Source organism: Balaenoptera physalus, assembly GCF_965194825.1.
Source record: "Balaenoptera physalus genome assembly, chromosome: 10".
NCBI lineage: Eukaryota > Metazoa > Chordata > Mammalia > Artiodactyla > Balaenopteridae > Balaenoptera > Balaenoptera physalus.
The window spans coordinates 1,966,613-1,988,422 of NC_138889.1; the positions used below are offsets into that span (position 1 = coordinate 1,966,613).

A 21,810-nucleotide genomic window follows, 5' to 3' on the forward strand; every position below is an offset into this window, starting at 1 on the left:
GTAAGGCCCAGTTACCCCGAGACCACCATGGTCTGAGGAAGCCCCATAGAGCCGTGTGGAGAAGCTGCACAGAGGGAGAACGGTGCCCAGCAAAACCGTAGGGATTCCGGTCCTCTGTGCTAAGGACAGCGTGAGGAGAGGCTGAGATGGCCCCGTCGCCCTCTCACTGCAGCCACGTGAGAGGTTCACCCACGACAGCTACGCAGATGAATCCATACACCCTCTCAGACCGTGAGAGAGAAGAGTATATTAAGTCACTGAGCTGTGGGATGATTGTTTATAAACTTTACTTTTGAGGGGAAGGTGCAGAGATTCCCATACATGCCCTGCCCCACACATGCACAGCCTCCCCCGTTGTCAGCAGGTGGAGTGTTTGTCACACTGATGAGCAGACACGGGCGCACCATAGTCACTGCAAGTCTATATAGTTACGTCTTGGTGTTGTACATTCTATACATTCGGATAAACGTAATAACATGGATCACTATGGTATCGTTCTTCTTTACGGTATTATTTTCACAGCCCTGAAAATTCTCTGTGCTCCACCTGTTCATCCCTTTCCCTCCCCAAACTCCTGGCAATCACTAATCTACTTATTGTTTCCTTAGTTTTGCCTTTTCTAGAATGCCATATAGTTGGAATCACACAGTATGTAGACTTTTCAGACTGACTTCTTCCAGTTAGTAATATGCATTTAAGGTTCCTCTCTGTCTTTTCATGGCTTTATAGCTCATTTCTTTTCAGTGCTAAATGACAGTCCATTGTCTGGATGTACCATAGTTTATTTCTTCATTCACCCACTGAAGGGCATCTTGGTTGCTTCTTAGTTTTGGCAGTTTTGAATAAAGCTGCTATAAATATCCATTGCAAGTTTTTGTGTGGCTATAATTTTCAACTCCTGTGGGTAAATACTGAGGAGCGTGACTGCTGGATCGTATGGTGTGAGTACGTTTGGTTTCGTAAGAAACCTGCAAACTGTCTTCCGAAGTGTTTGTCCCACTTTGCGTTCCCACCAGCAGTAAATGAGCGTTCCTGTTGCTCCACATCCTCGTCAGCATTTGGTGCTGTCAGTGTTCTGGATTTTGGCCGTTCTCATAAGTGTGTAGTAGTATCTCATAGCTTTTAAAATCTGTATTTCTCTGGTACCATACCACATGGAGCATCTTTTCATGTGCTTATTTGTTATCTGTACATCTTATTCGGTGAGGTGTCTGTTAAGGTCTTGGCTCGTTTTTAAACCTGGTTGTTTGCTATTTTATTGTTGGGTTTTAAGAGTTCTTTGTATATTTCTGACATCAGAGGTGTCTTTTGGAAATATTTTCTCCTGTCTGGGGTTTATCTTCTCTTGACAGTGTCCTCTGCAGAGCAGGGGTGTTTAATTTTAGGGAAGTCCAGCTTATCAGTTATTTCTTTCACGAATCGTGACTTCGGTGTTGTTTCTAAAAAGTCATCACCATACCCACAGTCATCTAGGTTTTCTCCTATGTTATGCTCTAGGAGTTTTCTAGTTTTTACCACATTGTGCTAATGACTGTAGCTTTATGGTAAGTCTTGAAGTCGGGTAGTTTATAAAGCAGAAATTGATAACTGGAACAGAATTTGGTACCTAGAAGTGAGGTGCTGCTATAACATAAGCTGAAAGAATGTGGCATTTGCTTTTGGACAAGTGATTGAGGTGGAAGTTGGAATAGCCACAAAAATTCTGTTAGCAAAATCTGGAAAGACTTCAACGAGACCATTGGTGAGGGCTTGAAAGACAGAGAAGAAAATGTTGCTGGAGGTTAAAGAAAAAGGAGCACTTGTTTTATATATGTATTACGTATATGGTAGGAATTTTGATGGCACCATCAGCTGTGATAACGTGGAGGAGAGGAAGAGTACCCAGTGAACACATGGATCTGGCCAGAGAGATTTGCAGGCAGAATGTAAAAGGTGCCAACTGGCTGCTTCTAGCTGCCTGTTATAAAGTATGAGTGGAGAGGAGCTGAAGAAGGAACCGTGTAGTTGCAAGCAGAATTTCTAAGACATGTAAATGAACCCTGGCTTACTAGGTTCAAAAATACAATTATTTCTCATCCTCAGTCTCTCCCAGCAAAATCTTCTCAAACTAGAAATGCCCTCAGGGAAGAGATTAAAATCTAGGGCATTATGAATAAATTATGGTTTCAGAGTAAAAGTCTCAAAGCTATAAGACCTTTTGTTGAGACTTCATGAAGAGTTAAGGGCATGCATACTAGTAAGGCTTCTAAGAATATTAAATCTGTGTCTCTTAGACTAGATTTGCCAGAAAAAAATCTGAAGGGACTACCTTGTAGACCTTTTAAAGCAGACAAAAGGCATCTAAGGACATTAAGAGCCCCATTCCACAGTATCTGGGCTCTGAGGCCAATGGATGAAAGAGAAAAGGGACCATCTCAGAAAGAAGAAGGGGCTATGGCTTTTGCATCAGTGAATGGCTTATAATTTGATATACAGGAAGACTACAGGTTTTTTAAAGGAATTACGTCAGCTGGGACTAACAGGAACAGAGACAGTATAGAAAAGGTCTTTAGACTGTCAAGCTTCTACGAGCGGGAGGAAAATGAAGAGGCTTCAGTTTAAAACTAGGACCATTTCTTATGGAAAGAAAATAAAATTCAAGGTATGAACCAAAAGCCCCAAGGAAAGAATGAGAATCATTTTCTGGGAACAGGGCTGGGCCCTAACCAAGGAACTAGCAACATGTGCCCAACAGCATTTCAGAATTGCTGTGAAACAGTGACTGCTATGTACCACTGTCTTCTCTTCCATCGGAGCAGTAGGGTATGTTGCAGTTATCCCATGCCTGTCTCACGGGTACATGTCAGGGCTGGGTGGGTCGGTGGGCAGAACATTATTTATTTCATAGGAGTCAGATCAAAAGAAAATGCACTCAAGGAGCTGTTCCAAAGGAGGCTCCTTTGCACCTGAACCTAACTTAGATGTTAAGATCCTGGGTTTTGAGCTGTTTCTGCAGTGGGATAAAAGTTTATTGGCCTTGGGAGGGGGCGAGTATATTTTTCATGAAGGAGGGCCGAATTGTTGGGGCCCGAGGCTGGCCTGTGATTGTTAGCGGCAGAGATGCTGAGGGTCACCTCGTCACCGCCTTCCTTTCCTGTGTGCCTGCCTTTAGGCGGGCCTTGGGGCGGAGACTGCTGCCACGCTCCCTTGAGCTTGTACTGGCCTTAGTGACTTGCTTAACTGATAGGATGTGCTCGAAGGGACATCCTGGGACTCCTGAGGTCACACCAGGAAAAGACTTGCAGCTTCTGCTCGAGCCTCTTAGAAGACTTGCTCTTGGAACACATGGAAGAATTCAGGCCCGACATGATAGGTTTGATTCCCCTAAGACGGCCAGGCTGTAAAGAAGAAAAAGCCACACATGGAGAGGCTGCACAGAGGGAGAGGTTCTCAACCAGTTCCAGCTGTTCAAGCATCCCCACCAGGCAGCAGACACATGAGTGACAAGGTCTCACATGACTGCAGCCTCAACCAACAGCCTGATGGACCTCAGGCGAGAACTTCCAAGCTGAGCCCATCAAACCCCAGAGGCAAGAGAGATGATAACGCCTTGTTGTGTGAAGGTGCTAAACTTTGTGGTGCTTTCCCACAGGGCAGCAGATACCTGGTGTGATTGGTAGCATCTCATTTTTCTTACTGGCATGTCTGTGAGGGCTCTGCCTTTACAAAACTGTGTGGCAGTTGAGGCCACATTGAATTACTTAGATGCCTAGTCCTAAAGGTCGGATCACTGGATATTTGATTTGTCTTTCTCGAAGAGGCAGTGGAAAAAGACCTGGTTTCCAATCCTAGTTCTACCACAAAGTAGCTGTATCTTTGTGCAGCTCAGTGTTTAAATGCATTGGGCCTCAATTTCCTCATCTGTAAAATGGGACTAACATTATTCCTTTCCTACCTTACAAAATTATGATAAAAAGTTGAAGTAGATACTGGTTTGAAAATCCCCCACCCCAAAAAGAAAAACTATACAGCATAGCATTAATCAAATGTAAGGGCTTCTGGAGTGAGTCTGTTTGCAGGAAAGAAATTTGGTCTTGATGGAATGATCGAGTTGAGTGGGACAGAAGTGTCCAGTCAATGGAAGCCATGATCCAAGTCCTGAAAAATCTGTCCTGGAGATAAATGTACAAACTTGGGGATCCTAGTGTCGTATGGCCAGGGAATGGTGGTCAGAGGCCGAAACATACAATGGGAGGTTGTATTTGTTTTCTATTTCTGTTTGACAAATTACCCCAAAATTGAATGGTTCAAAACAGTATACGTTTATTATGTCACACTGTTTCTACAAGTCAGGAATCCTGGAGTGGCCTAGCTGGTGGCTGCGGCTGGAGTCTCTCCGGGACATGGCAGTCAGGCTGTTGTCATCTGAAGGCTTGATCGGGGCTAGAGATCTATTTCCAAGACGGCTTATTCCCATACTCTGTTCATAGGAGGCCTCTGTTCCTTGCCTCATGGACCCCCCTCTCCTTACTGTTGCTTCACGAGTGTCCTCACAGCACGGCAGCTGGAGTCCCCCAGAGCGAGTGATCTGAGAGAGCAAAGCAGAAGTCCCCCCTGGCATGGCTGCCATGCCCTCCTGGTTTACACAGGCCAGCCCCGTTCCTTCAGGAGGGGAGAGGACCACATGAGGATGTGGATACTAGGGGCGGGCTCACCCTGGAGGCGGGCCACCACAAAAGCATGGAGTGTACAAAGTAAGGAAGAGGAAGATGGTGAGGAGGTGAGCAAGAGAGGCAGGAGATGTGGTTCCATCGTGACGTCGTGAAATCAGAGTGACAGTCAGCTCACGGGGAAGAAGTCAGCAGGCAGAGTGGCATCGAGAGAGTTGGTGGAGCGGGCGGATTGACGACTGCCCCCGTATCTTCTGTCTTCCAGCACGCCTGTTTCATGAAGTCTCTGACTCTCGTGACTCACATACATCTGGGAACTGGGCTCACTTGCACAGAATCAGTTCTCTCCCCAGCGTCCTGACACCATCACGAGGGTTCTAGAAGCATGGCGCGACGAAGGGGTTTAGACATTCCGCCGGCCGGGGTAGGACGTGTGTGCAGCCTTGGGCTTGTCTGACCCCCGAGCCCTTGTTCACTCCACTCCATCATGTTACCGTCTTGGTTCCAGGACTGAGGGAGGCCCTAGTGTCCTAACCTTTGGTGCCCTTGCCCCTCTGAGCTTAGTTGCAGGGGCTGGAATTCTATGATTCCATGTTGGGATCATAGCCTTCTTGGTCATTTTTGCTGCCTGCGATCACCTTATTGTATGTTTCTACCTCATTGGCTTCCATCTCCTTTCATGTCTGAGCCTCATACTTCTTCATTTATCCTTTCTCCTGTTGTTATTTGTCTCTGTTAACAGGGTTATTTATCCCCATAAAGCATCTTGAGAGACGGGGACCGAAGGATGCTGGCACTGAGTCATGGGCTGTTTAAGACACTTGGAGGGAAGCTGGGTGCAGAGACACCTCTTCATCTGATTGGAGTCAGAGCTGGGTGACATGGAGGAAGGGTGGACTTTAGACTTCCTTTTCCACGAGCAGACAGAGCTTAGACAGGAAGAAATTCGAGCAGCAGGCGGGTAATACAAATTCCTAAATTTTTAGTGCTGAGCTGAGAATGTGGACTTGTGATTGGCAGGACTCCGACTTGCGTCCTATCAAGCTTTCTATCCATTTTACAGAAAGGGGGGAAGGAACAGGTAAGATACAGTTTTGGACGATCACTGGGACCCAGAGTCCCAGGAAGCACGGCTCTGTGCCCGGGCACTATCTCTTCAACCTTGCCGCTTCTTCTACCTATACCCACCCCACCCCCTGCCAATCCTGATTCAACAAGTACACACATACCTACAGAGTCACACGTGGAAAATTATTTCTGGTCAGTTTGTTTTGGTTTCTTGACATCCTTCATCCTTCATCTCTCTGCACATCCATTGTTGAGTGGGACATGACCTTTTCCTGGAGAAAGGCAGTGCAGGGCTTGGCCTTCTGAGAGGTTGGTTGATTTCACGTTTGATGTGGCATCTGGAAGAAATAAAGGAGCTTTAGATATGAGTTGTCAGGGCTTTATTGGAGCATCAGCATTTCATGGGTTTCTTTATGGCAGTATTAAATGAGTTGACATGCCATAAACTGTCCCACATGTTGGCTTAGGGGTGGGGAGCTGCTGAGAGGTAAAGAAAGCCTATCCTGAACACAAGCCAGCTGTCACGTTCCTAAATCGCCAACGCTCTGCGACGAAAGTCAGGCTGCTTCTCGTTCGCTCTGTACCCGGGGTTGAGTGGGTCTGTAAATGTTAGAAAGCAGACCATCTGGGTGGCTACAGCTCCTACTCAAAGGGAATGGATGTCAGGACGCCCTTTGAGAAACTATGGACATGGGCTACCAAGGGCTCTCCATTCCTGGAGGTTGCTACGAATCGTGCAGGTCCCTCAGATGTTTTGTAACTCTTGTGATGGAGGATTCTGTCTGGGGGCCGAGGACCAGTTTGGTCAATTTGGTTAGTACTGGGGTGGTGACCTGCCCACTCAGGAAGTCCCTGTCCCCGCTCCTCCCTTTCCCCATGTGGGGTGTCTCATCCAAGGGCAGTGGCTGTGTGGGAATCAGACGACCAGGCCCTGCCCCACTCGTCTGGCATTTTGACAGAAGTGGGAATTATACCCTTTGCCACTCGAGGGCTGTGGAGATTTGAGTGCGTCCTAACAGCAGGCTGGCTTTGCTCGCATTCTAGTTGGATGCAGGAAGTTGGATGGGAAGGGCCCTTGGGGATAGGGTTAATTTCTAATGATGCACACCGACCAGAAGGGAGCTCTCGCCAGACACGCCCGTAGTCCCGGGCCCACAGCCTTCAGACCGTACAGCTCTTCCTGCTGCGATGCTTCTTGACACAGCCCAGCACTGCTGGCGGCATAGTGACCCGGGAGGGAGCGGGTTGGGGGAGGAGTTCCCGTCCCCAGGCCCCACCTGGGCACCTCACCTGGGCCCAATGGTTGTGCATGAGGGTGAGGTGGAGGGCCATTGTGGAGGCCTGGACCCCTCCCCCTCATGTCAGGGTGATCAGCTGTGTCTGGACCCTGGAAGAGCCTGAAGCCTTTAACGTGAGGTGCATGGAGCTCCTGTGGGCGTGTCAAGCTCCCGAGGGAATGGTCATCTCTGCTGGGGAGCATCTGACAAGCAGGCGTAGGGAGGGCAGCAGGAGGCCTGACCATCGGCTCGGCACAGAGCGCTGAAGCCCAGGCCGCTGGATCACGCCCGGCCATCTGCAGGCTCTGTGTTTGCCAGAAAAGGCCTCTTGCTGATGAAACTTTATTTTTCTGTATTCAGGAATGAGGTCCACCTGCTGTGTTGTATTTATTCGTTTGTTGATTTACTCTTATTGTTTTAGGGAGGTAGAGCTGACTTAGACTATTGTATTGGTTGCAGGTGTACAGCACTGAGATTCTGTATTTAAAAAGCCTGGCACGCCCCTTCTTGTATCACGGAGGTTGGGACAGTCAAGACAGCCCGATGGAGAGGGGGCAGCGGGGCCACGGAAAGGGCCAGTGTGGACCCCAGCCACGCTCGGTGCCTTCCCCTCACACTGCCACGGCCCTGGTTGGGGAGCGGGAGGCCAGCCGTGGGGGGCTCATTTCCCTTGGTCACGGGGGCCGTTGGAATTTGCACCGTGTCTGCTCCGTCTGACGGGGGCCGGCCCTGGTTTTGTTCCCTGACTGCTCTGCTTGGCGGAAGGGCCATCTCTGACGTCCAGCGTCACCGGTGTCTTCCGTGCAGCAGGCGAAATGGAGATTTTTCTCCTTTCTTCAGTGCACAGCGAGGGGGCAGGATTTGGTCTTCACAGACGTTTCCAGCTTCCTCAGGTGTGTGATTTTACACAAGCCCACCGAGGTATATGTGAGCAGGTGTTCGCATGTGGACACAGATGCCTCCTCTCGAGGGGCAGGTGGTGCCGTGGGTATCGCGTGGATGCTGGCGTACCTGCCTGGTTTGAATATGGGTTCCTCCACTAACCAGCTTTGTGCCTCAGTTTCCTCATCTGTGAAATGGTGTTAAATTAGCTCTTATTACTTTATGGTTTCCTCTTCCTTTGCTGTACATACGTGGGCTTTAAAACAGGAACTGTTGGCATCTCAAACCCAGGACACGTTCTCTGCTGAATTCCCAGCACTTGGGAGTTTGTGCTTTTGACCCGTTCTCCCTTGGGTCAGGGTTCCCTGGTGTGGGGAGCTGAGAGCCTTCTGACTGGGGCACATCTGTGTTTAATCTCCTCCCCAGCCACCTCCACACCCACGTCGCCCCAGCTTCTGTTACCTGCCTTGTCCTCGACAAGGGGGAGCAAGAAGGGAAATGAACGTCTGACCAGGTCCTCTGCCCTTTGATAAAGTTTAAGTTTATATGCAGATGTGTTAGAGAGGTGCTCTAATCATACCGGTGTTTATAGGCATGTGCAAAGGCCGCTTCCTCAGTTTATGGATGCTTTAGTATGCAAATCCAGTGGGATATTGATAAGCAAGGAATGCCCACCCATCAGTGTAAATCTACATTTCATTTCCTTGTGCCCACTTGCCCCTTTGCAGCACCATCTTCAACCTGCTGGTTATTTTTGCACTTGAAAGGCACTATGAAATCGATAATGATCACAAAACACTCAAAAGTGAGGCAACCGTAGAGTTGATATATTTATACCAGGGGAAGTTTGTAAGTTGAAGCTTCCTTCTGTGTAAGTTAATGACTGTATTCATATGTGAGCGAGGCTTGGCTCTACTCAGCAGGCTCACCTTTGCTGACCAGCGAGATCAGAAACTTCAGGCTGTAGTTGAAGCGGCGAGGTCCCAGGTGTGCTCGTGCCCTGCGCGGGGGCCCTGGGGGGTGAGGAGGGGCTGAAGTCCAGCCTGTCCTCCACTTGGCAAACCACGGGAGGTGGCCCCGGCCCCGTCAGCCAGAGGAAGTGGCGTCTGCCCAGAAGGGGCACCTGTTTCCAATTGGCATTTTTTCCTAATTTGCGGAAATGCTAAAAATGGCCCTTAGCAAGTATGGGTTCAAGTCCCAGCAAATGAGTAGTTAACACCTCGAACTTGGGAAAGTCAGTCTTCTGACTGGCACAGCCCTGTCTGTGGCTTGTGTTTCGGGGATGCTGTGAGAAGTGAAATAAGATGTCTACCCCACAAGACACGCTCTGAACCCCTGTCTACACCCGTATCCACGTGGGGCTCTGGTGAGGGCCTGGGAGCCCAGACATGAACCAGACGAAGCCACTCTGCTGGCCTCCAGGACACGCCTGCTGACGGGCCCCGCGGCCTTGAGGCTCCCCACATCCACGGCTGGAGCTGGTGTCTTTCTCCTCGCCCCACTCCTCTCCCCGGGTCCGTGCCTCACAGACGGGTACCATGTCGGCCAAGCGCCCGAGTCAGACACGTGAGACCCAATCCCAGTCTCCCCGTGCTCAGTCACGCAGGCCTGTGACTTCTCTCTCCTTCATATTGATATTTCTTCTACACAACTGCCGCCGCTTTTGTTCAAGCTCTCATCTCTTCTTGCAGAAGTGAGGGTGATGAAGAGGATGGTGATGGTGACATTGATTTGTTCCCACAGTGGATTTTTACCGAGCACCCGTTATGCGCCAAACCCATTTTCCGTCGAGACATTCTCCGTGCCCAAGGTCAGCAGTCATCAGGAAAATGCAAACTAAAACCACAGTGAGACACAGCTACGTCCTTATTACTTTGCCTAAAAACAAAAATGAACTGACAATTCCAAGTGCTGGCGAGGTTGCAGAGCTACTGGAACTGTCACACATTTTTGGCAGAAATGTAAAATAGCACAGTTACTTTAGAAAAGAGCTTGCCATTTATTGTTTTATAAAATTAAACAGGAATTTATGATGCAATCTGGCAATCCTACTCCTAGTTATTTGCCCAAGCTGTGTTCACATAAAACCTGTATGTGAATATTTATAGTCGCTTTACTTGTAGTCTCCAAAAAATGTCCTTCAGCTGGGGAATGAATAAATAAACGGTGTTACATCCACGCCACGGAGTACTACTCGGCAGTGAAAAGGAAGGAACTGTTGCTACAGGCAACAGCATGGACGCATCTCAGGTGCATTGTGCTGAGCAAAAGAAGCCAGTGCAAACACCCCCTAACTCTGCCATGCCATCCACATGACTTTCTGGGAAAGGCAAAGCTATAGGGACAGAGAACAGATACATGATGCCCGGGGCGGGGTGAGGGGTTGGTTAGAAAGGGGGTGGAGGGTGCACCAGGTCTGCCGGGTTGTTGTGTTGACCCCCTGCAGCCTCACCGCTGACCTGCCAGCTTTGGCGCTCTGCCCACCTGGAGCCTCCCTTCCTCCTGGCTGCTGGCGGACCTGGCGAAACTCAGATCCAAGCGAGGACTCCAGCGTGAAGTGCCTCAGAGGCCCACTGTTGTTTTCAGTGTTCTGCTTCCTCAGTGGGTGCTCTTCGGTGCCTGAGCTTTTAGCGCACGAGGCCCCTCCCACACTTGCCCTGCTGGCCCCCTGCCTTCCTCTCCCATTCATCCTCCTCCTAGGCTCTTTAGCTGTTCAGAAATCCTTGAAGCTTATGCGCTTCAGCACTTCTGAGACCCCACGGTGCCCTCCCTCTGTTAGGACCCGTCGTCCTCTATTTCTCAGTCTAAGCGGCTCCTACTCTTCTGTCGAAAGCCCGCTGGAGTGCTTCCTCCTCCAGGAAGGCGTCTGGTCCTGCTGCAGCTGCTGCTTTCACACTTTACACGGTCAGGAGTCTGCCTGCCTAGACGCTGAATTCCTGAAGCCAGGGACTGTGTCTCCGTACCCCTGACCCCTGACACAGTCCTGGGGACAGGCAAGACACACAATAAATATGTTTCGAGCAGAATTGCTTTCTAATTGTCAACTGCAATTACTGTCTTAGAGTTAAGCCTCTTACCATCTCAGCATGGAAACACGTATACGCGATGCATCTGTTCTAATTTATTTGGATCCGCTATGGTCTTTTCTCATATCCTTGTGACCGGTGACTTATGACCAAGGGCCGAGGGGGAGAGTGAGAGCAGGTGGGAGTATGAGATCACGTACAGGGGCTTCCTTGGGACCATCAAGTTCTGGGCCCAGGTGTGTTAATCTCAAGTGGGAAAGATGAATGCTAGTGACAAAGATTCCTTGCTTTTTGGAAAATATGGCTGTTAAAGAATGCTCGACCTTGGGACTTCTCTGGTGGCGCAGCGGTTAAGAATCTGCCTGCCAGTGCAGGGGACACGGGTTCGAGCCCTGGTCCGGGAAGATCCCACATGCCGCGGAGCAGCTAAGCCTGTGTGCCACAACTACTGAGCCCGCGTGCCACAACTACTGAGCCCGCACGCCTAGAGCCCATGCTCCACAACAAGAGAAGCCACCGCAATGAGAAGCCCACGCACCGCAACAAAGAGGAGCCCCTGCTCACCACAACTAGAGAAAGACTGCACACAGCAACGAAGACCCAACGCAGCCAATAAATAAATAAATAGATAGATAGATAGAAAGAATGCTCAACCTGCGTGGAGCATGTGGTATGAACCAGAGCGGCTAAGGGTGCAGAGGTTTGCCCGAGGGGTGATTAGGGGTGGTCAGTCGTGTGTCTCGACGTGGGCCAGCTGGCATCCGTGAGACTGCTTTGTGGTTAACGAGGACGAGGCCTGCAGCCCCGGGACCGCCACGTCAGCAGCAGGGATGGCTGTTAGGTGGACTTCGGCTCTGCGAGCGATCAGGAGGCCTGGAGGGACGCGCCAGTGGGTCTGAGCTGTGTAATTCCCTTAACTGCCCTGGCTGACCTCGTTATTAAGAACTCCTAACTCCCCAGTCTTGTTAGCCAGAAAATCACTCTTGCTTCACATGCAGACATACATCTGCATGTATGTCTTTCATCTTAGTCTCTCGTGGTCCTAAGTTCTATTTAACAAAAGCAGATCTACAAACGTGGAGGGCATTTTGATATCCTCAGAGTCAGCATCCATCACTGATATTACAAGATAAGATCTCCGAGAGAGTGCATCTCTGGGAGGGGGGAGCCTGAGGAAGGCTCAGTTCCCAGCTCGCCTGTAGAGAAGCCGCCTCTGTAAGCCCCCCTTCCCTCCGCCAGGGGCTCCTGCAGAGGCGACGGGCTCCTGATCACCCGTGGAGCTCCTGCGATGCGCGCCCCTGACTGCCATGCTGGAAATGTCAGCCCCAGATGGTCTGCTGGTTACATTCTCTCAAAACAGCTGAGAGCCCCTGCCAACCGCACTGTGGAGGGGAAAAGATAATTTTTCAAAACGCTGGTTAACAGAGCGACATGTACTTGAGCTGGAAGCAGATTTTTTTCCTCCTCCCTCCATCCGCTTGCTGCCAAACAACCTACGGTGATTCAAACTTGAGAAAGAAGCTACTGGCTTTACCGAGAGACAGTACTTCAGCGGAAGGGGACGGACGGCGTGGTGGCCAAAGGGTGAAGCAGCCCCCAGGGGGTGTCGGAGAACTCCTCCCGCCCATTCCTCCAGCACTGGAGGCTCTGACAGGTCAGCACCTGCTTGCCAGCCTGGGATGCTGCTGCCCGCCCTGGGTGGGCTCAAAGCCCAGCAAGTCTGCTGGGACTCTCTTTAGGCGCCCTTGTCTGGCCTGCAGTGCCCACTCCAGGGACTGGAGATCCAGAGGTGCCCCATGACCTCCTGTGAAAGGCACTGAAACCCCAGGAGCCAAGGGTGTGATCAGGTGGGGGCTGGGAAACTGAAAGCACTTTTGTTCTTTTTGTTCCTGGTGCTAAGCCTCCTCTTGGTTCCCTGACAAGCCAGGAGGCCTGATCCAGCCACGTTCCAGCCCGTCCTGAAATGAGGCAGCCAGCTGGCCCATGTTTGCCTGAGGAGGTCAGAAGCCTGAATGCTGAGCGGTAACTGAGTCCGGGCCGTTTTCTCGGACCCACCTGAACACCCGTGCTTCTGACGGTGCCCGGTGTCTGCATTCCAGCCCCTGTCCTGAGAGCTGAAGAATTTCACCTGACCCGCATGTGTCAGTGTCTCCAAGTACAGTCATGTCGAGGGGAGCTTAAGAGCCTTCAGTTCTGAACCCACTGTCTCATTTTAGTTTTAACTGAGCCCATCAAATAGGCAGCAAAAACAAGAGAAGAGCAGAAACCTAGGAGAGATCCCCCAGACGCGCCCTGGATCTTTCTCTGGATGGAAAAGAAAAATGGCCATGTTTGGTTATGTGATCCGTGTTTGGATAAGATGATTAATGTAAACCTGTGGAACTTGGTGTTTCCTCTTCTGAAACGTTCCAGGTTTGGATCTCTGGGCCGGAAGTGCCCACTGTGAACTCGGAGCAGGAGCTGCAGGCTCTGCAGAGCCCTGGTCCTCACCACCCCCGGCGGGTGCTGCATGCCAGGCTTCTCCTGGTCAGCACGTCATGGACACGCCTCCACTCTTGAGGGCCCCCCGGGGCTGCAGCCGAGCAGCCTTGTGCTGAGGGTTCTCGCCTTCCTGCCCTGCGTGCTCATGCAAGAGGGCAGTCGTTTAGTGGCCTCTCTGCGGGCGGTCTTCCCCTCCCCTGGAGGGTCCAGGAGGCTGCCCGTGTTTCTTCTGAAGCTCCGGCCCCACCTCTTCTGTGCATGCAGAGGTTTCTGGCTCTAGCCTTGCTCTCTGCTGTCCCCTCCCACCCTTCCTTCCCAGTGGGCTCAGGCGGCCTTTTTGCACTGTTCTCGGCACACATAGAGTCACTGTTTGCCTGTTGATCCATCATCGGCCAGCAGGTGTGGTGGGAGGTAGGTGGACCTGGCACCTTAGGAGCTACACGGCGTCTGGACAGCCGGGTTACCTTCCCAAACCCCACTGGGCCCTGCAGGAGCCGGGGTGGCTGATGTCGCCTTAACTTTGAGGGCATGGAGTCAGAAATGACAGACCTGAGCTTACTGGGACCTCCAGGGCCCGGATTTATCTCAGTCCCAGGACCTCCATAATAACCTTTTATCTTTACACGTACGCTCTTAGTTTCTGCTCTACTAATGGGCATTTCTTTACATTTTGCTTCCTTAAGCATCCCTTCAGCACTGTGGCTGTAACGCTCTAACACACACACACACACACACACACACACACACACACACACACAGGCACACAAACATATTTATAAGTACATTCTTTCAGTTTTTAAAACTCAGTTGCAGACTCTCTAGCAATACTTTTTTATCTTCTTACTGAAGATATGTCTAGCAGAATTTACTCAAAGCACATATATTAAAAGCAGGTATTATCTTTGCCTTTAAGAAACATTCAAAAAAAAAAAAAAAAAGAAACATTTAACCACCCAGAAATAATTTCCACTTCTAGATTTCTAGGTATACTCTCAAGAGAAATAAAAACATATACCCCCCTGCAACATTGTACAGGAATGTTCATGGAAGCATTATTCATTATAACCAAAAAGTGGAAACAGTCCAAATGTCCATAACTGATGAATGGCTAAATAAAATGCAGTACCTCCATTCAATGGAATATTATTTGGTCATAAAAATGAGTGAAGTACCAATATATTCTGTAAGATAGGTGAGCTTCAAAAACCTTATACTGAGTGAAAGAAGCCAGACACAAAAGGCCATATAAAGTATGATTCCATTTATGTGAACTCTCCAGAATCTGGAACTCTGTGGATGCTTATAGCTGCGTACCGTCCCACTGATTGTACTGATGGTTGCCCCACTCTGTGAACACACAACAGCTAGTGTGTACTTTTAATGGGTGAATTGTATGGTACGTAGATTATATTTCAATTATACAAAAAAAGAGAAATATTCAAACAGGAGTCAGCACAAACTTTTCTGCCTAAAATCCGAGATGAATTCTGCTGGTTTGTTCTCCCTGAAGCGCCCGCACGAGGCTTCTTGTCTCTCCAGGGGGCACCCAGTCCAGAAAGGTGGTCAAAGGGAGGGTCTCCCTCCCCGGTAGCCCTTTAGAGCAAAGCACAGGTGACAAGCGTAACCAGAATCAAATGTGAAGCCCTGGCGCTGGAGCAGATCTCTCTCCTGACATTTGCCACTTCTTATATAACGAGTTGAGAGATTTTTATCTCCAGGTTTGACTGAACAAAAACAGCATTAATGCTGCGATAGTCTGTCCGCTGGGTTGCCTGCACTCTTATTTCTTTGATGAGCTGGGAGGGGAGATGGAGACGCATATTGGGGAGATGTGGGGGAGGAGGAGGTGCTCCTGCCAGAAACCTGGGGATCGTCTCTGACACCCCACCACACTTGACCAGGGGGTCTGACCAGTCGCCAGGTTCTGGGAGCTGCCACCTGAATGGGTACTTCTCTCAGCTCCCCTGGGCCACTCGAATCTAAGCCGCCATCCTCCTCCTCCTTCATCAGGAGCGTCCTCATCATCACTTTTTCCCGGCGTTACCATAACAACCTTCTGAACTGGTCCTCCTGTATCACACCCAGCTTCACGCCCGATCTCACCTGCCACCTCCTCCAAATCTATATTTCAAACTGTGATCAAAGAGAACGTTTATCCATGCAAAACTGACCTTGAAATTCTTTCCAAAACGTATCCCTTCCAGATTCTTCTGGATAAAGTCCAGAGTCTCCTCACGGTTTAGAAGATCCGCCTACCTCTGTAGCTCACTCGTCCCCTGATGCTCGAACCAACCCACAGAGCTCCTTCCAAGCTCCGGGCTCGCGTGCGAGCCGTTCCTTCCGCCCCATCCCTCCCCCAGCCTCTCCATCTCCGAATGAATCTCTCCTTGTCTCTCAAGCTTCAGCTGAGTGTTGCCTTCTCAGCAAAGCCCCAGCTCTTCCCTCCCAATGTCATAACGTGTCCCCCTGCCAGTGCATCCCTCTCTTGCCTTTGGAGCCCTCATTACAGTGAGAGTGAGTTGTTCATAGAATTACTTGTGTGGTGTCTGTCTCCAAAACTACACACTTCTAGAGAAGAGGAATGTGTCAGATTATCCTCGGTGCCTGACCATGTCTGGACAAACAGTTTAAACTCCATCACTGTCAGAAAACGGAGGCAAAACAGCAAACGGGAGGAAGAGAGGGAGGACGAATGGGAAAGCTGGCAGGAAGCGGAGTCAGCAGGGCAGCCCCTCACGGACGAGGCCACCTGGTCACTGAGGCTTGTTGAGCCAGTGCCTGACCACGGGGAGCGAGAGGGGCCAGAGCGGAGCCAGAGAGCTGGTGTGAGTGGAGGTGCTGGGTGGTGGGGCGGGGGGGGGGCAGGACTCGCCGAGGCTTCTCGCGTGTCCAGGGTGTTCTGGCAGCGCCCAGGTGTGTGGAAAGGGAGCCCTGAGGGCGGCAGGCAGGGGAGTGGGACGGGGGCTCAGATGGCCCTGTCCCTGGTAAGACATCCTCTGAATCTAACGAGATGGGAGGAGGTCATTCTGGCCTCCAGGAGAAGCACCATGTGCGGCTGTTCTCTTCCGAGGAAAGCGACCATCTGTCGTCCTGCAGACGTCTGCTCCGGGGCCGGCGCTGGTGATGGTGGCTGGCGTTCCTGGGATCACAGATTTATTTTATGACCCCCTACCGTGGCAGCAGAGTCAGGCCTTTCACTCCAAGTGGGGTCCCTTTCTAGGCTGCCCTGCCTCTAGCCCCCATGGGAACGTACTTGCCCTGCCCTGATGCATCCTCCACAGTAGAAACCTGGGGTCTGCCCAAGAGGCAGCCGTTGTTAGTGGCTGAAGTCAGACACAGATTCACTTCAGTTCCAGCCCTGCCGCTCACGCTGTGACCCTGGCACTTGGAAACCGCCAGGCCTCAGGAGCCTCATTTGCAAATTGGGCACAATTATAGTACCTACCCCCGTGTGGTTATCAGAAGAATACAGTGAAATGTTCCATGCAAAGCCCTTAGTGCTTGGAAGAAAATTCAATAAATATTAGATATTTTGTTAGAAATTTGTCCTAGTGCCTCATTACCCTTCATGCAAAGGCCTGTTTTATTAGTAACTTATGACCTGATTGTCTCACAGCTCTACTTTGTGCCAGTTTTCTCCTGCAGTCCTTCAGGTGAGCGTAGGGAACAGATGGCCATCATCTCCTGACGGTGCCTTTGGGGACAGGTGTTCAGGAGGTGAAAGACTCGGACTTTGTCACCATGTCGACCAGTTGGCCTTCCCCGTAAGCCTCAGGTTGCGTTACCTGCTCCATCTGGTTTCTGGCAGATGTGGAAGAGGGCCATACGCCCGCCTGGACTTGGATGAGGACTCTCGGTTTTGCTGCTCAGTAGAGCTGAAACCTTGGCCAAGCCACCTCATTTCCCCAGATCCCACTTGCCTCATTTATGAAATCAACCTCCGACCACCAACCCTTTGTTCTCTGGGTTGTTGAGAGGATTAAGCAAAATCAACGTACATAGAGGCCTAGAACAGAGCCAGAAGCATAGTAGTCACGTTATACATGCCACAGCCTCCCAAGGACTCACCCACAAGCCACCCAAAACTGTTGCAGCTTTTAGGACTCACCAGGGTATTTCTCACCTTCATCCCTTTCCTTTGTGTTATTTCCTCTTGGAGTGACTTTTAACATAATTCCACAACTTAATTTACTTCCACGTATCTTTCCAAATTTATCTGTAAGTGAAAATGAAAAGATAAGCCTTAAATTGGGAGAAAATACTTGAAATTTGTATATCTGATAAAGGACTTGTATCCAGATTAAATATGGGACAGAATTCGAAAATAAGAACATAAACAATAGAAAACAGACACAAGAATTGAATGGACAGTTCATCAAAGAAGATATGCAGATGGCAAACAACACATGAAGAGATGTTCGATGTCATTCGTCAGCAGGGTATGGAAAGTAAACCACAGTGAGACCCCTCCACACATCCGTTAGAACAGCTCAGGTTAACAAGCCCGAGCACAGCAAGTGTTGACAAGGATGTGGAGCCACTGGAATGCTCCTGCATGACTTCTGGGAGTATAAAATGCTACAACCACTTTGAAAAATAGCCTGGCAGTTTCTGTGATCCAGCCAATCCACTCCCAGGCATTTGCTCCAGAGAAATGAGAGCATATATTCATGCAAAGACTTGCACGAATGTTCACGCAGCTTTGTTTGTAGTAGCTGAAAACTGCAAGCAATGCCAGCTGTCCCTCTTCAGGTGAATGGATAAACAGACTCTGAATAGAGTCAGACAATGGAATGCTGCTCGTGATAAGCAGGGATGAACTGTTTGTACACACGACGGCATGGGAATCTCAAAATAAGTATGCTGATGGACAAAGGCAGACAAAAAGAATACGTACCGTATGATTCCATGCATATCGAATTCTAGGAAGTGCCAAGTGCTGTATGGCGACAGAAAGCAGATCATGGTTTTCTTGGGAAGGGGTGCGAGGGGCAGAGAGGGATCACACGGGTACGGGGAGACTTCAGGTTAGTGAAAATGGTCATTATTTTCTCCGTGGGGATGGTTCTGTGGGTCTACTACACGTGTGACAAAATGCATAAAATTGTACACTTTAAGTATGTTCTGTTTATTTTATTTTGTGTCAAATATATCTCAACAAAGCTATTAAAATTGTTTTTAAGTAAAAAAAAAAAAAAAAAAGCAGTAAAAGGAAAAAGGAAAACTTAGTTCTAGCGTCCCGTCTTTGAGGACACTCCCCTGGCCGCCCCCAGGCCCCCCTAAGGCAGAATGTGTTCTCTCGGACCTCAGACATCTGCTACAGCACCTGCTGTACCGGCCTGGAGTTCCTAAGGTGCTGTCTGTCTCTGCCACGAGATTGTGAGCAGCTTGAGCACAGTGGTCGTCAGGGGCTCTGACATTTGTGTCTGTACAACCTGACGGAGGTTCTCCTGCCTGAGCGTTGACTCCAGACGATCATTTGTCTTCTTTGAAACTATAACCTAAGATGATTTTCTTAAAAATGTGGAAGCCATATCCCTTTAGCCAAATCTACTTCCTCAGTGAAATTATTTCAAAGTCAAAATTTAAAACACACCTATGTATTTAAGAAATTATAAAAACAATGGCTCTAAATTCAAAGGAAGCTCTAGGTCTCTGGAGGACAGTAAATTCATGTTGGAAAAGCAGTGGGTGTGGCTGAGGAGAGGACATTTAGGGCTGGAGGCTGTTCAAGATAATTTAGTCATGAAAGCAGCAAACTCTGACCAAGCAGCACCTTTAAAATGATCCATGGTGGGGTTTTTCATTTTGGAAGGCAGGTTTATTAGTGAAATTAATATAAGTAGTCATATCTGGAATTCTGTTTTCTTGCTAACGATGCTGTGATGGGTCACGCTGGGTAAGATCCATCTTATTGCTGTGAGCGCGCAGCTTACCTGGGCTGCTCCCCATGATGCCTTTTGGCCTCCTGCCCTCGTTGTTCTGAGGTTGTGCTGGCCGTTGAGGGTGAGTTTGGGAGATCCTTAAGTTTCACGTCACAGATGACTGTACGGAAGTGAAACAGTCATTGCTTTTTACGGAAACGGGGAGAGTAAGCGACAGGACAGCCAATGAAGGGACGCAGGCCTGACTCCTCCTAGCAGCTCCCCACGCAATAGGGTTGCCTTCGAAGAAGCCTTCTCACCGTCCTGGCCACGCTCTCCACCTGGTGGGGGGGTGTGAACACGTCTCACAAATCTTATTTAAAAGTTGCCACGTGTGACACCTGATTACTGGGACTGTTGGTGATGCCACCTTTTACTTCCTGCTCTTAGGTGGAAGGGTTCCTTCCCACTGTGTCACACTGTGTCACATTGCTGTGTGTACTCAGTGGACACCACTTACAAAATCAGTGCCCACAGCTGAGGCTGTGGAACGGCCGAGTTGCGCAAGGGCGCATGCTTGGTACCAGGAGACGGTCTGGAGGAAAAACAACACAGTATGTTTTTCCCTAAGAAGCAATTTGATGTTTTTATCCTGAACGTTGCCAGGGCCCTGTGTTGTTTTTGTGGAAAACCAATGGAATGAGGGCGGTGAATGGAAGGTCACTAGGTTTTGGTGGCTTGGGGCTACGCACACACCTTCCCCCTCTGCATGTGCTTATCAGGTAAACCTCATTTTTGGAATCTTCAGTTAACGTAGTTGTTTCCACTGGTCCTAATAAAGGTGCAAAATAGCCAAGTGTATGACTTTCCAGGCTCATTGGAGGTAGTGAGGAGACCAGGAGTGAGGCTGGTGGGGCGGAGGTGGCCTTGGGGACGGTGTGGGAATATCGGGCCAGGAGAAGCACAGACAGTGGGCCTTCAGCTCCTGGAGAGGCAGCGTAGCACCTGGGGAGAAGCAGGGGCCGTGGCAGCAGCCTGGCCTGAGTTCTAACCGCCGCACAGCTGCACGTTAGCGGTGTGTCTGCAGGCGAGTTGCTCACCGTAGTTTCCTTCTCCATATAATGGAGATTATAATATCCACCCTCATAAACCATCGATACTTGATCAGATGACTTTGAAAACGCTGGGATGGGAGCTGGCACATAGTAGGTCCCAAATAGGTATCGTTTTCCTGCCCTCTTTCTGTCCTTTTCCTGCTCAGCCACCGTGAGCTCCCCATGTTCCTTCGCTGCGTCAGAAAGCCACCCTCACTGCTCTGCACAGCAGGGTGTGGGGCTGGGACGGGAGCAGACCCTCCATCCTCCCGGCCCCATAAGAGGGGCAGCCTCTCTTCCCCGGGTGATGCCAGGTGCCAGATGACGAGCGTGAAGGTGCCGGCGAGAAGTCCATTTCCATCACGTTTTAACTGAAGAACTAGAAGTGGGTGTGTCCCCTGCCCTCACGCCAGCCTTTTTGCTCAGTATGAGTGATGATACACAGCACCCCTGGCCCGTCTTTAACTTCTCGCGAAGTGGAATTTCCATTTCAGCGGTGGACAGGACACTTGGCACGTTGGGGAGACCGGGTGTGAAAGTTTTAACGATGCCATTTTTATCAAACTTTGACCTGGTGTCAGGTTCTGTGCAAGAGGCAAAGAAAACATAGAGAAATAATACCTGGTTCCCGTCCAGAGGGAGGTGGGGTTCATGGGGGAGACGGGTAAGGTGTGACAGGGTGGAGAAGGGGGACCCCACCTTAGTCAGAGGCCAGAGCTGTCTGGGAACCAGAGGAGGCAGTCCTCGAACCCAGTCCGAGGGATAGATAGGAGCTGGTCAGGTGGGCAGAGAAAGTGTCGCTTCAGTAAAGCTTAACATGGATGTGATCTTGGGCAAGTCATTTCATAATCACCTTAAGCGACAAGTTTGGGGCTGCCTTAGCCTCTGTGCCCTTTCTTGGCTCTGATACTCTGTGGTTGCGTGTTTGGTCTGGGGAGTAGCTTGCTCTGCTCCCCACTGGAGCAGCCCCCTAGATGGAACTAAGACTCCACTCCGTGTGCTCCCCAGCCCCACTGTCAGGGCAGGGAGTTGAGCCTCGGGGACTCGGCACGGGTTCTGCATCTCGTGCACCAGATGCGGGACCTCACGGCCTCCAGGACTGAACCCCTATACAGGGAGGTTTACCACTCAGGCTGCCCTGCAGCCTGGGAAAAGGGGTCTCCGAAGAGTGTTTGGAAAGATGGAGACCAGGGGCTTGGGGAGAGAACAGGAAGTATCCTGAGTGGGGCCTCCTCCCAGGAAGCCCTGCTCCAAGCCTTTCTGATAAGGTATCTGACAGCTTTTCTTCTAGAAACAAAAGCCCATGTTGTACATATGACTGCAGGTGCCCGGCTGCCAGGAAACCTGTCCGAACAATTGTGCCCTAGTGTGGATAGGCTGTCAGCCTCCCGGCCGCCGGCAGTCTCAGCTTTCAGGGTTGCTCCCTCGCCGGACAGCGGGGCTGGAGGAGAGGCGGACTTCGCTTCCCT

At 50.2% G+C, this 21,810-nt stretch overlaps 1 protein-coding gene and 1 long non-coding RNA gene across 6 annotated transcripts in view; one reads left to right on the forward strand and one right to left on the reverse strand.

The window, feature by feature from the left end:
* The window catches only part of LOC309668057, a 28,291-nt gene extending 12,579 nt beyond the window's left edge, over positions 1 to 15,712 (reverse strand). For all 3 annotated transcript variants that reach the window (XR_014268050.1, XR_014268051.1, XR_014268052.1), the window contains exon 1: positions 15,555 to 15,712. This is a non-coding gene — a long non-coding RNA (uncharacterized lncRNA). The remainder of the gene's footprint in view (positions 1 to 15,554) is intronic.
* OPCML (opioid binding protein/cell adhesion molecule like) overlaps positions 1 to 21,810 on the forward strand; it is a 1,230,378-nt gene that overhangs the window by 81,247 nt on the left and 1,127,321 nt on the right. The gene's annotated exons all lie outside the window — the stretch shown is intronic.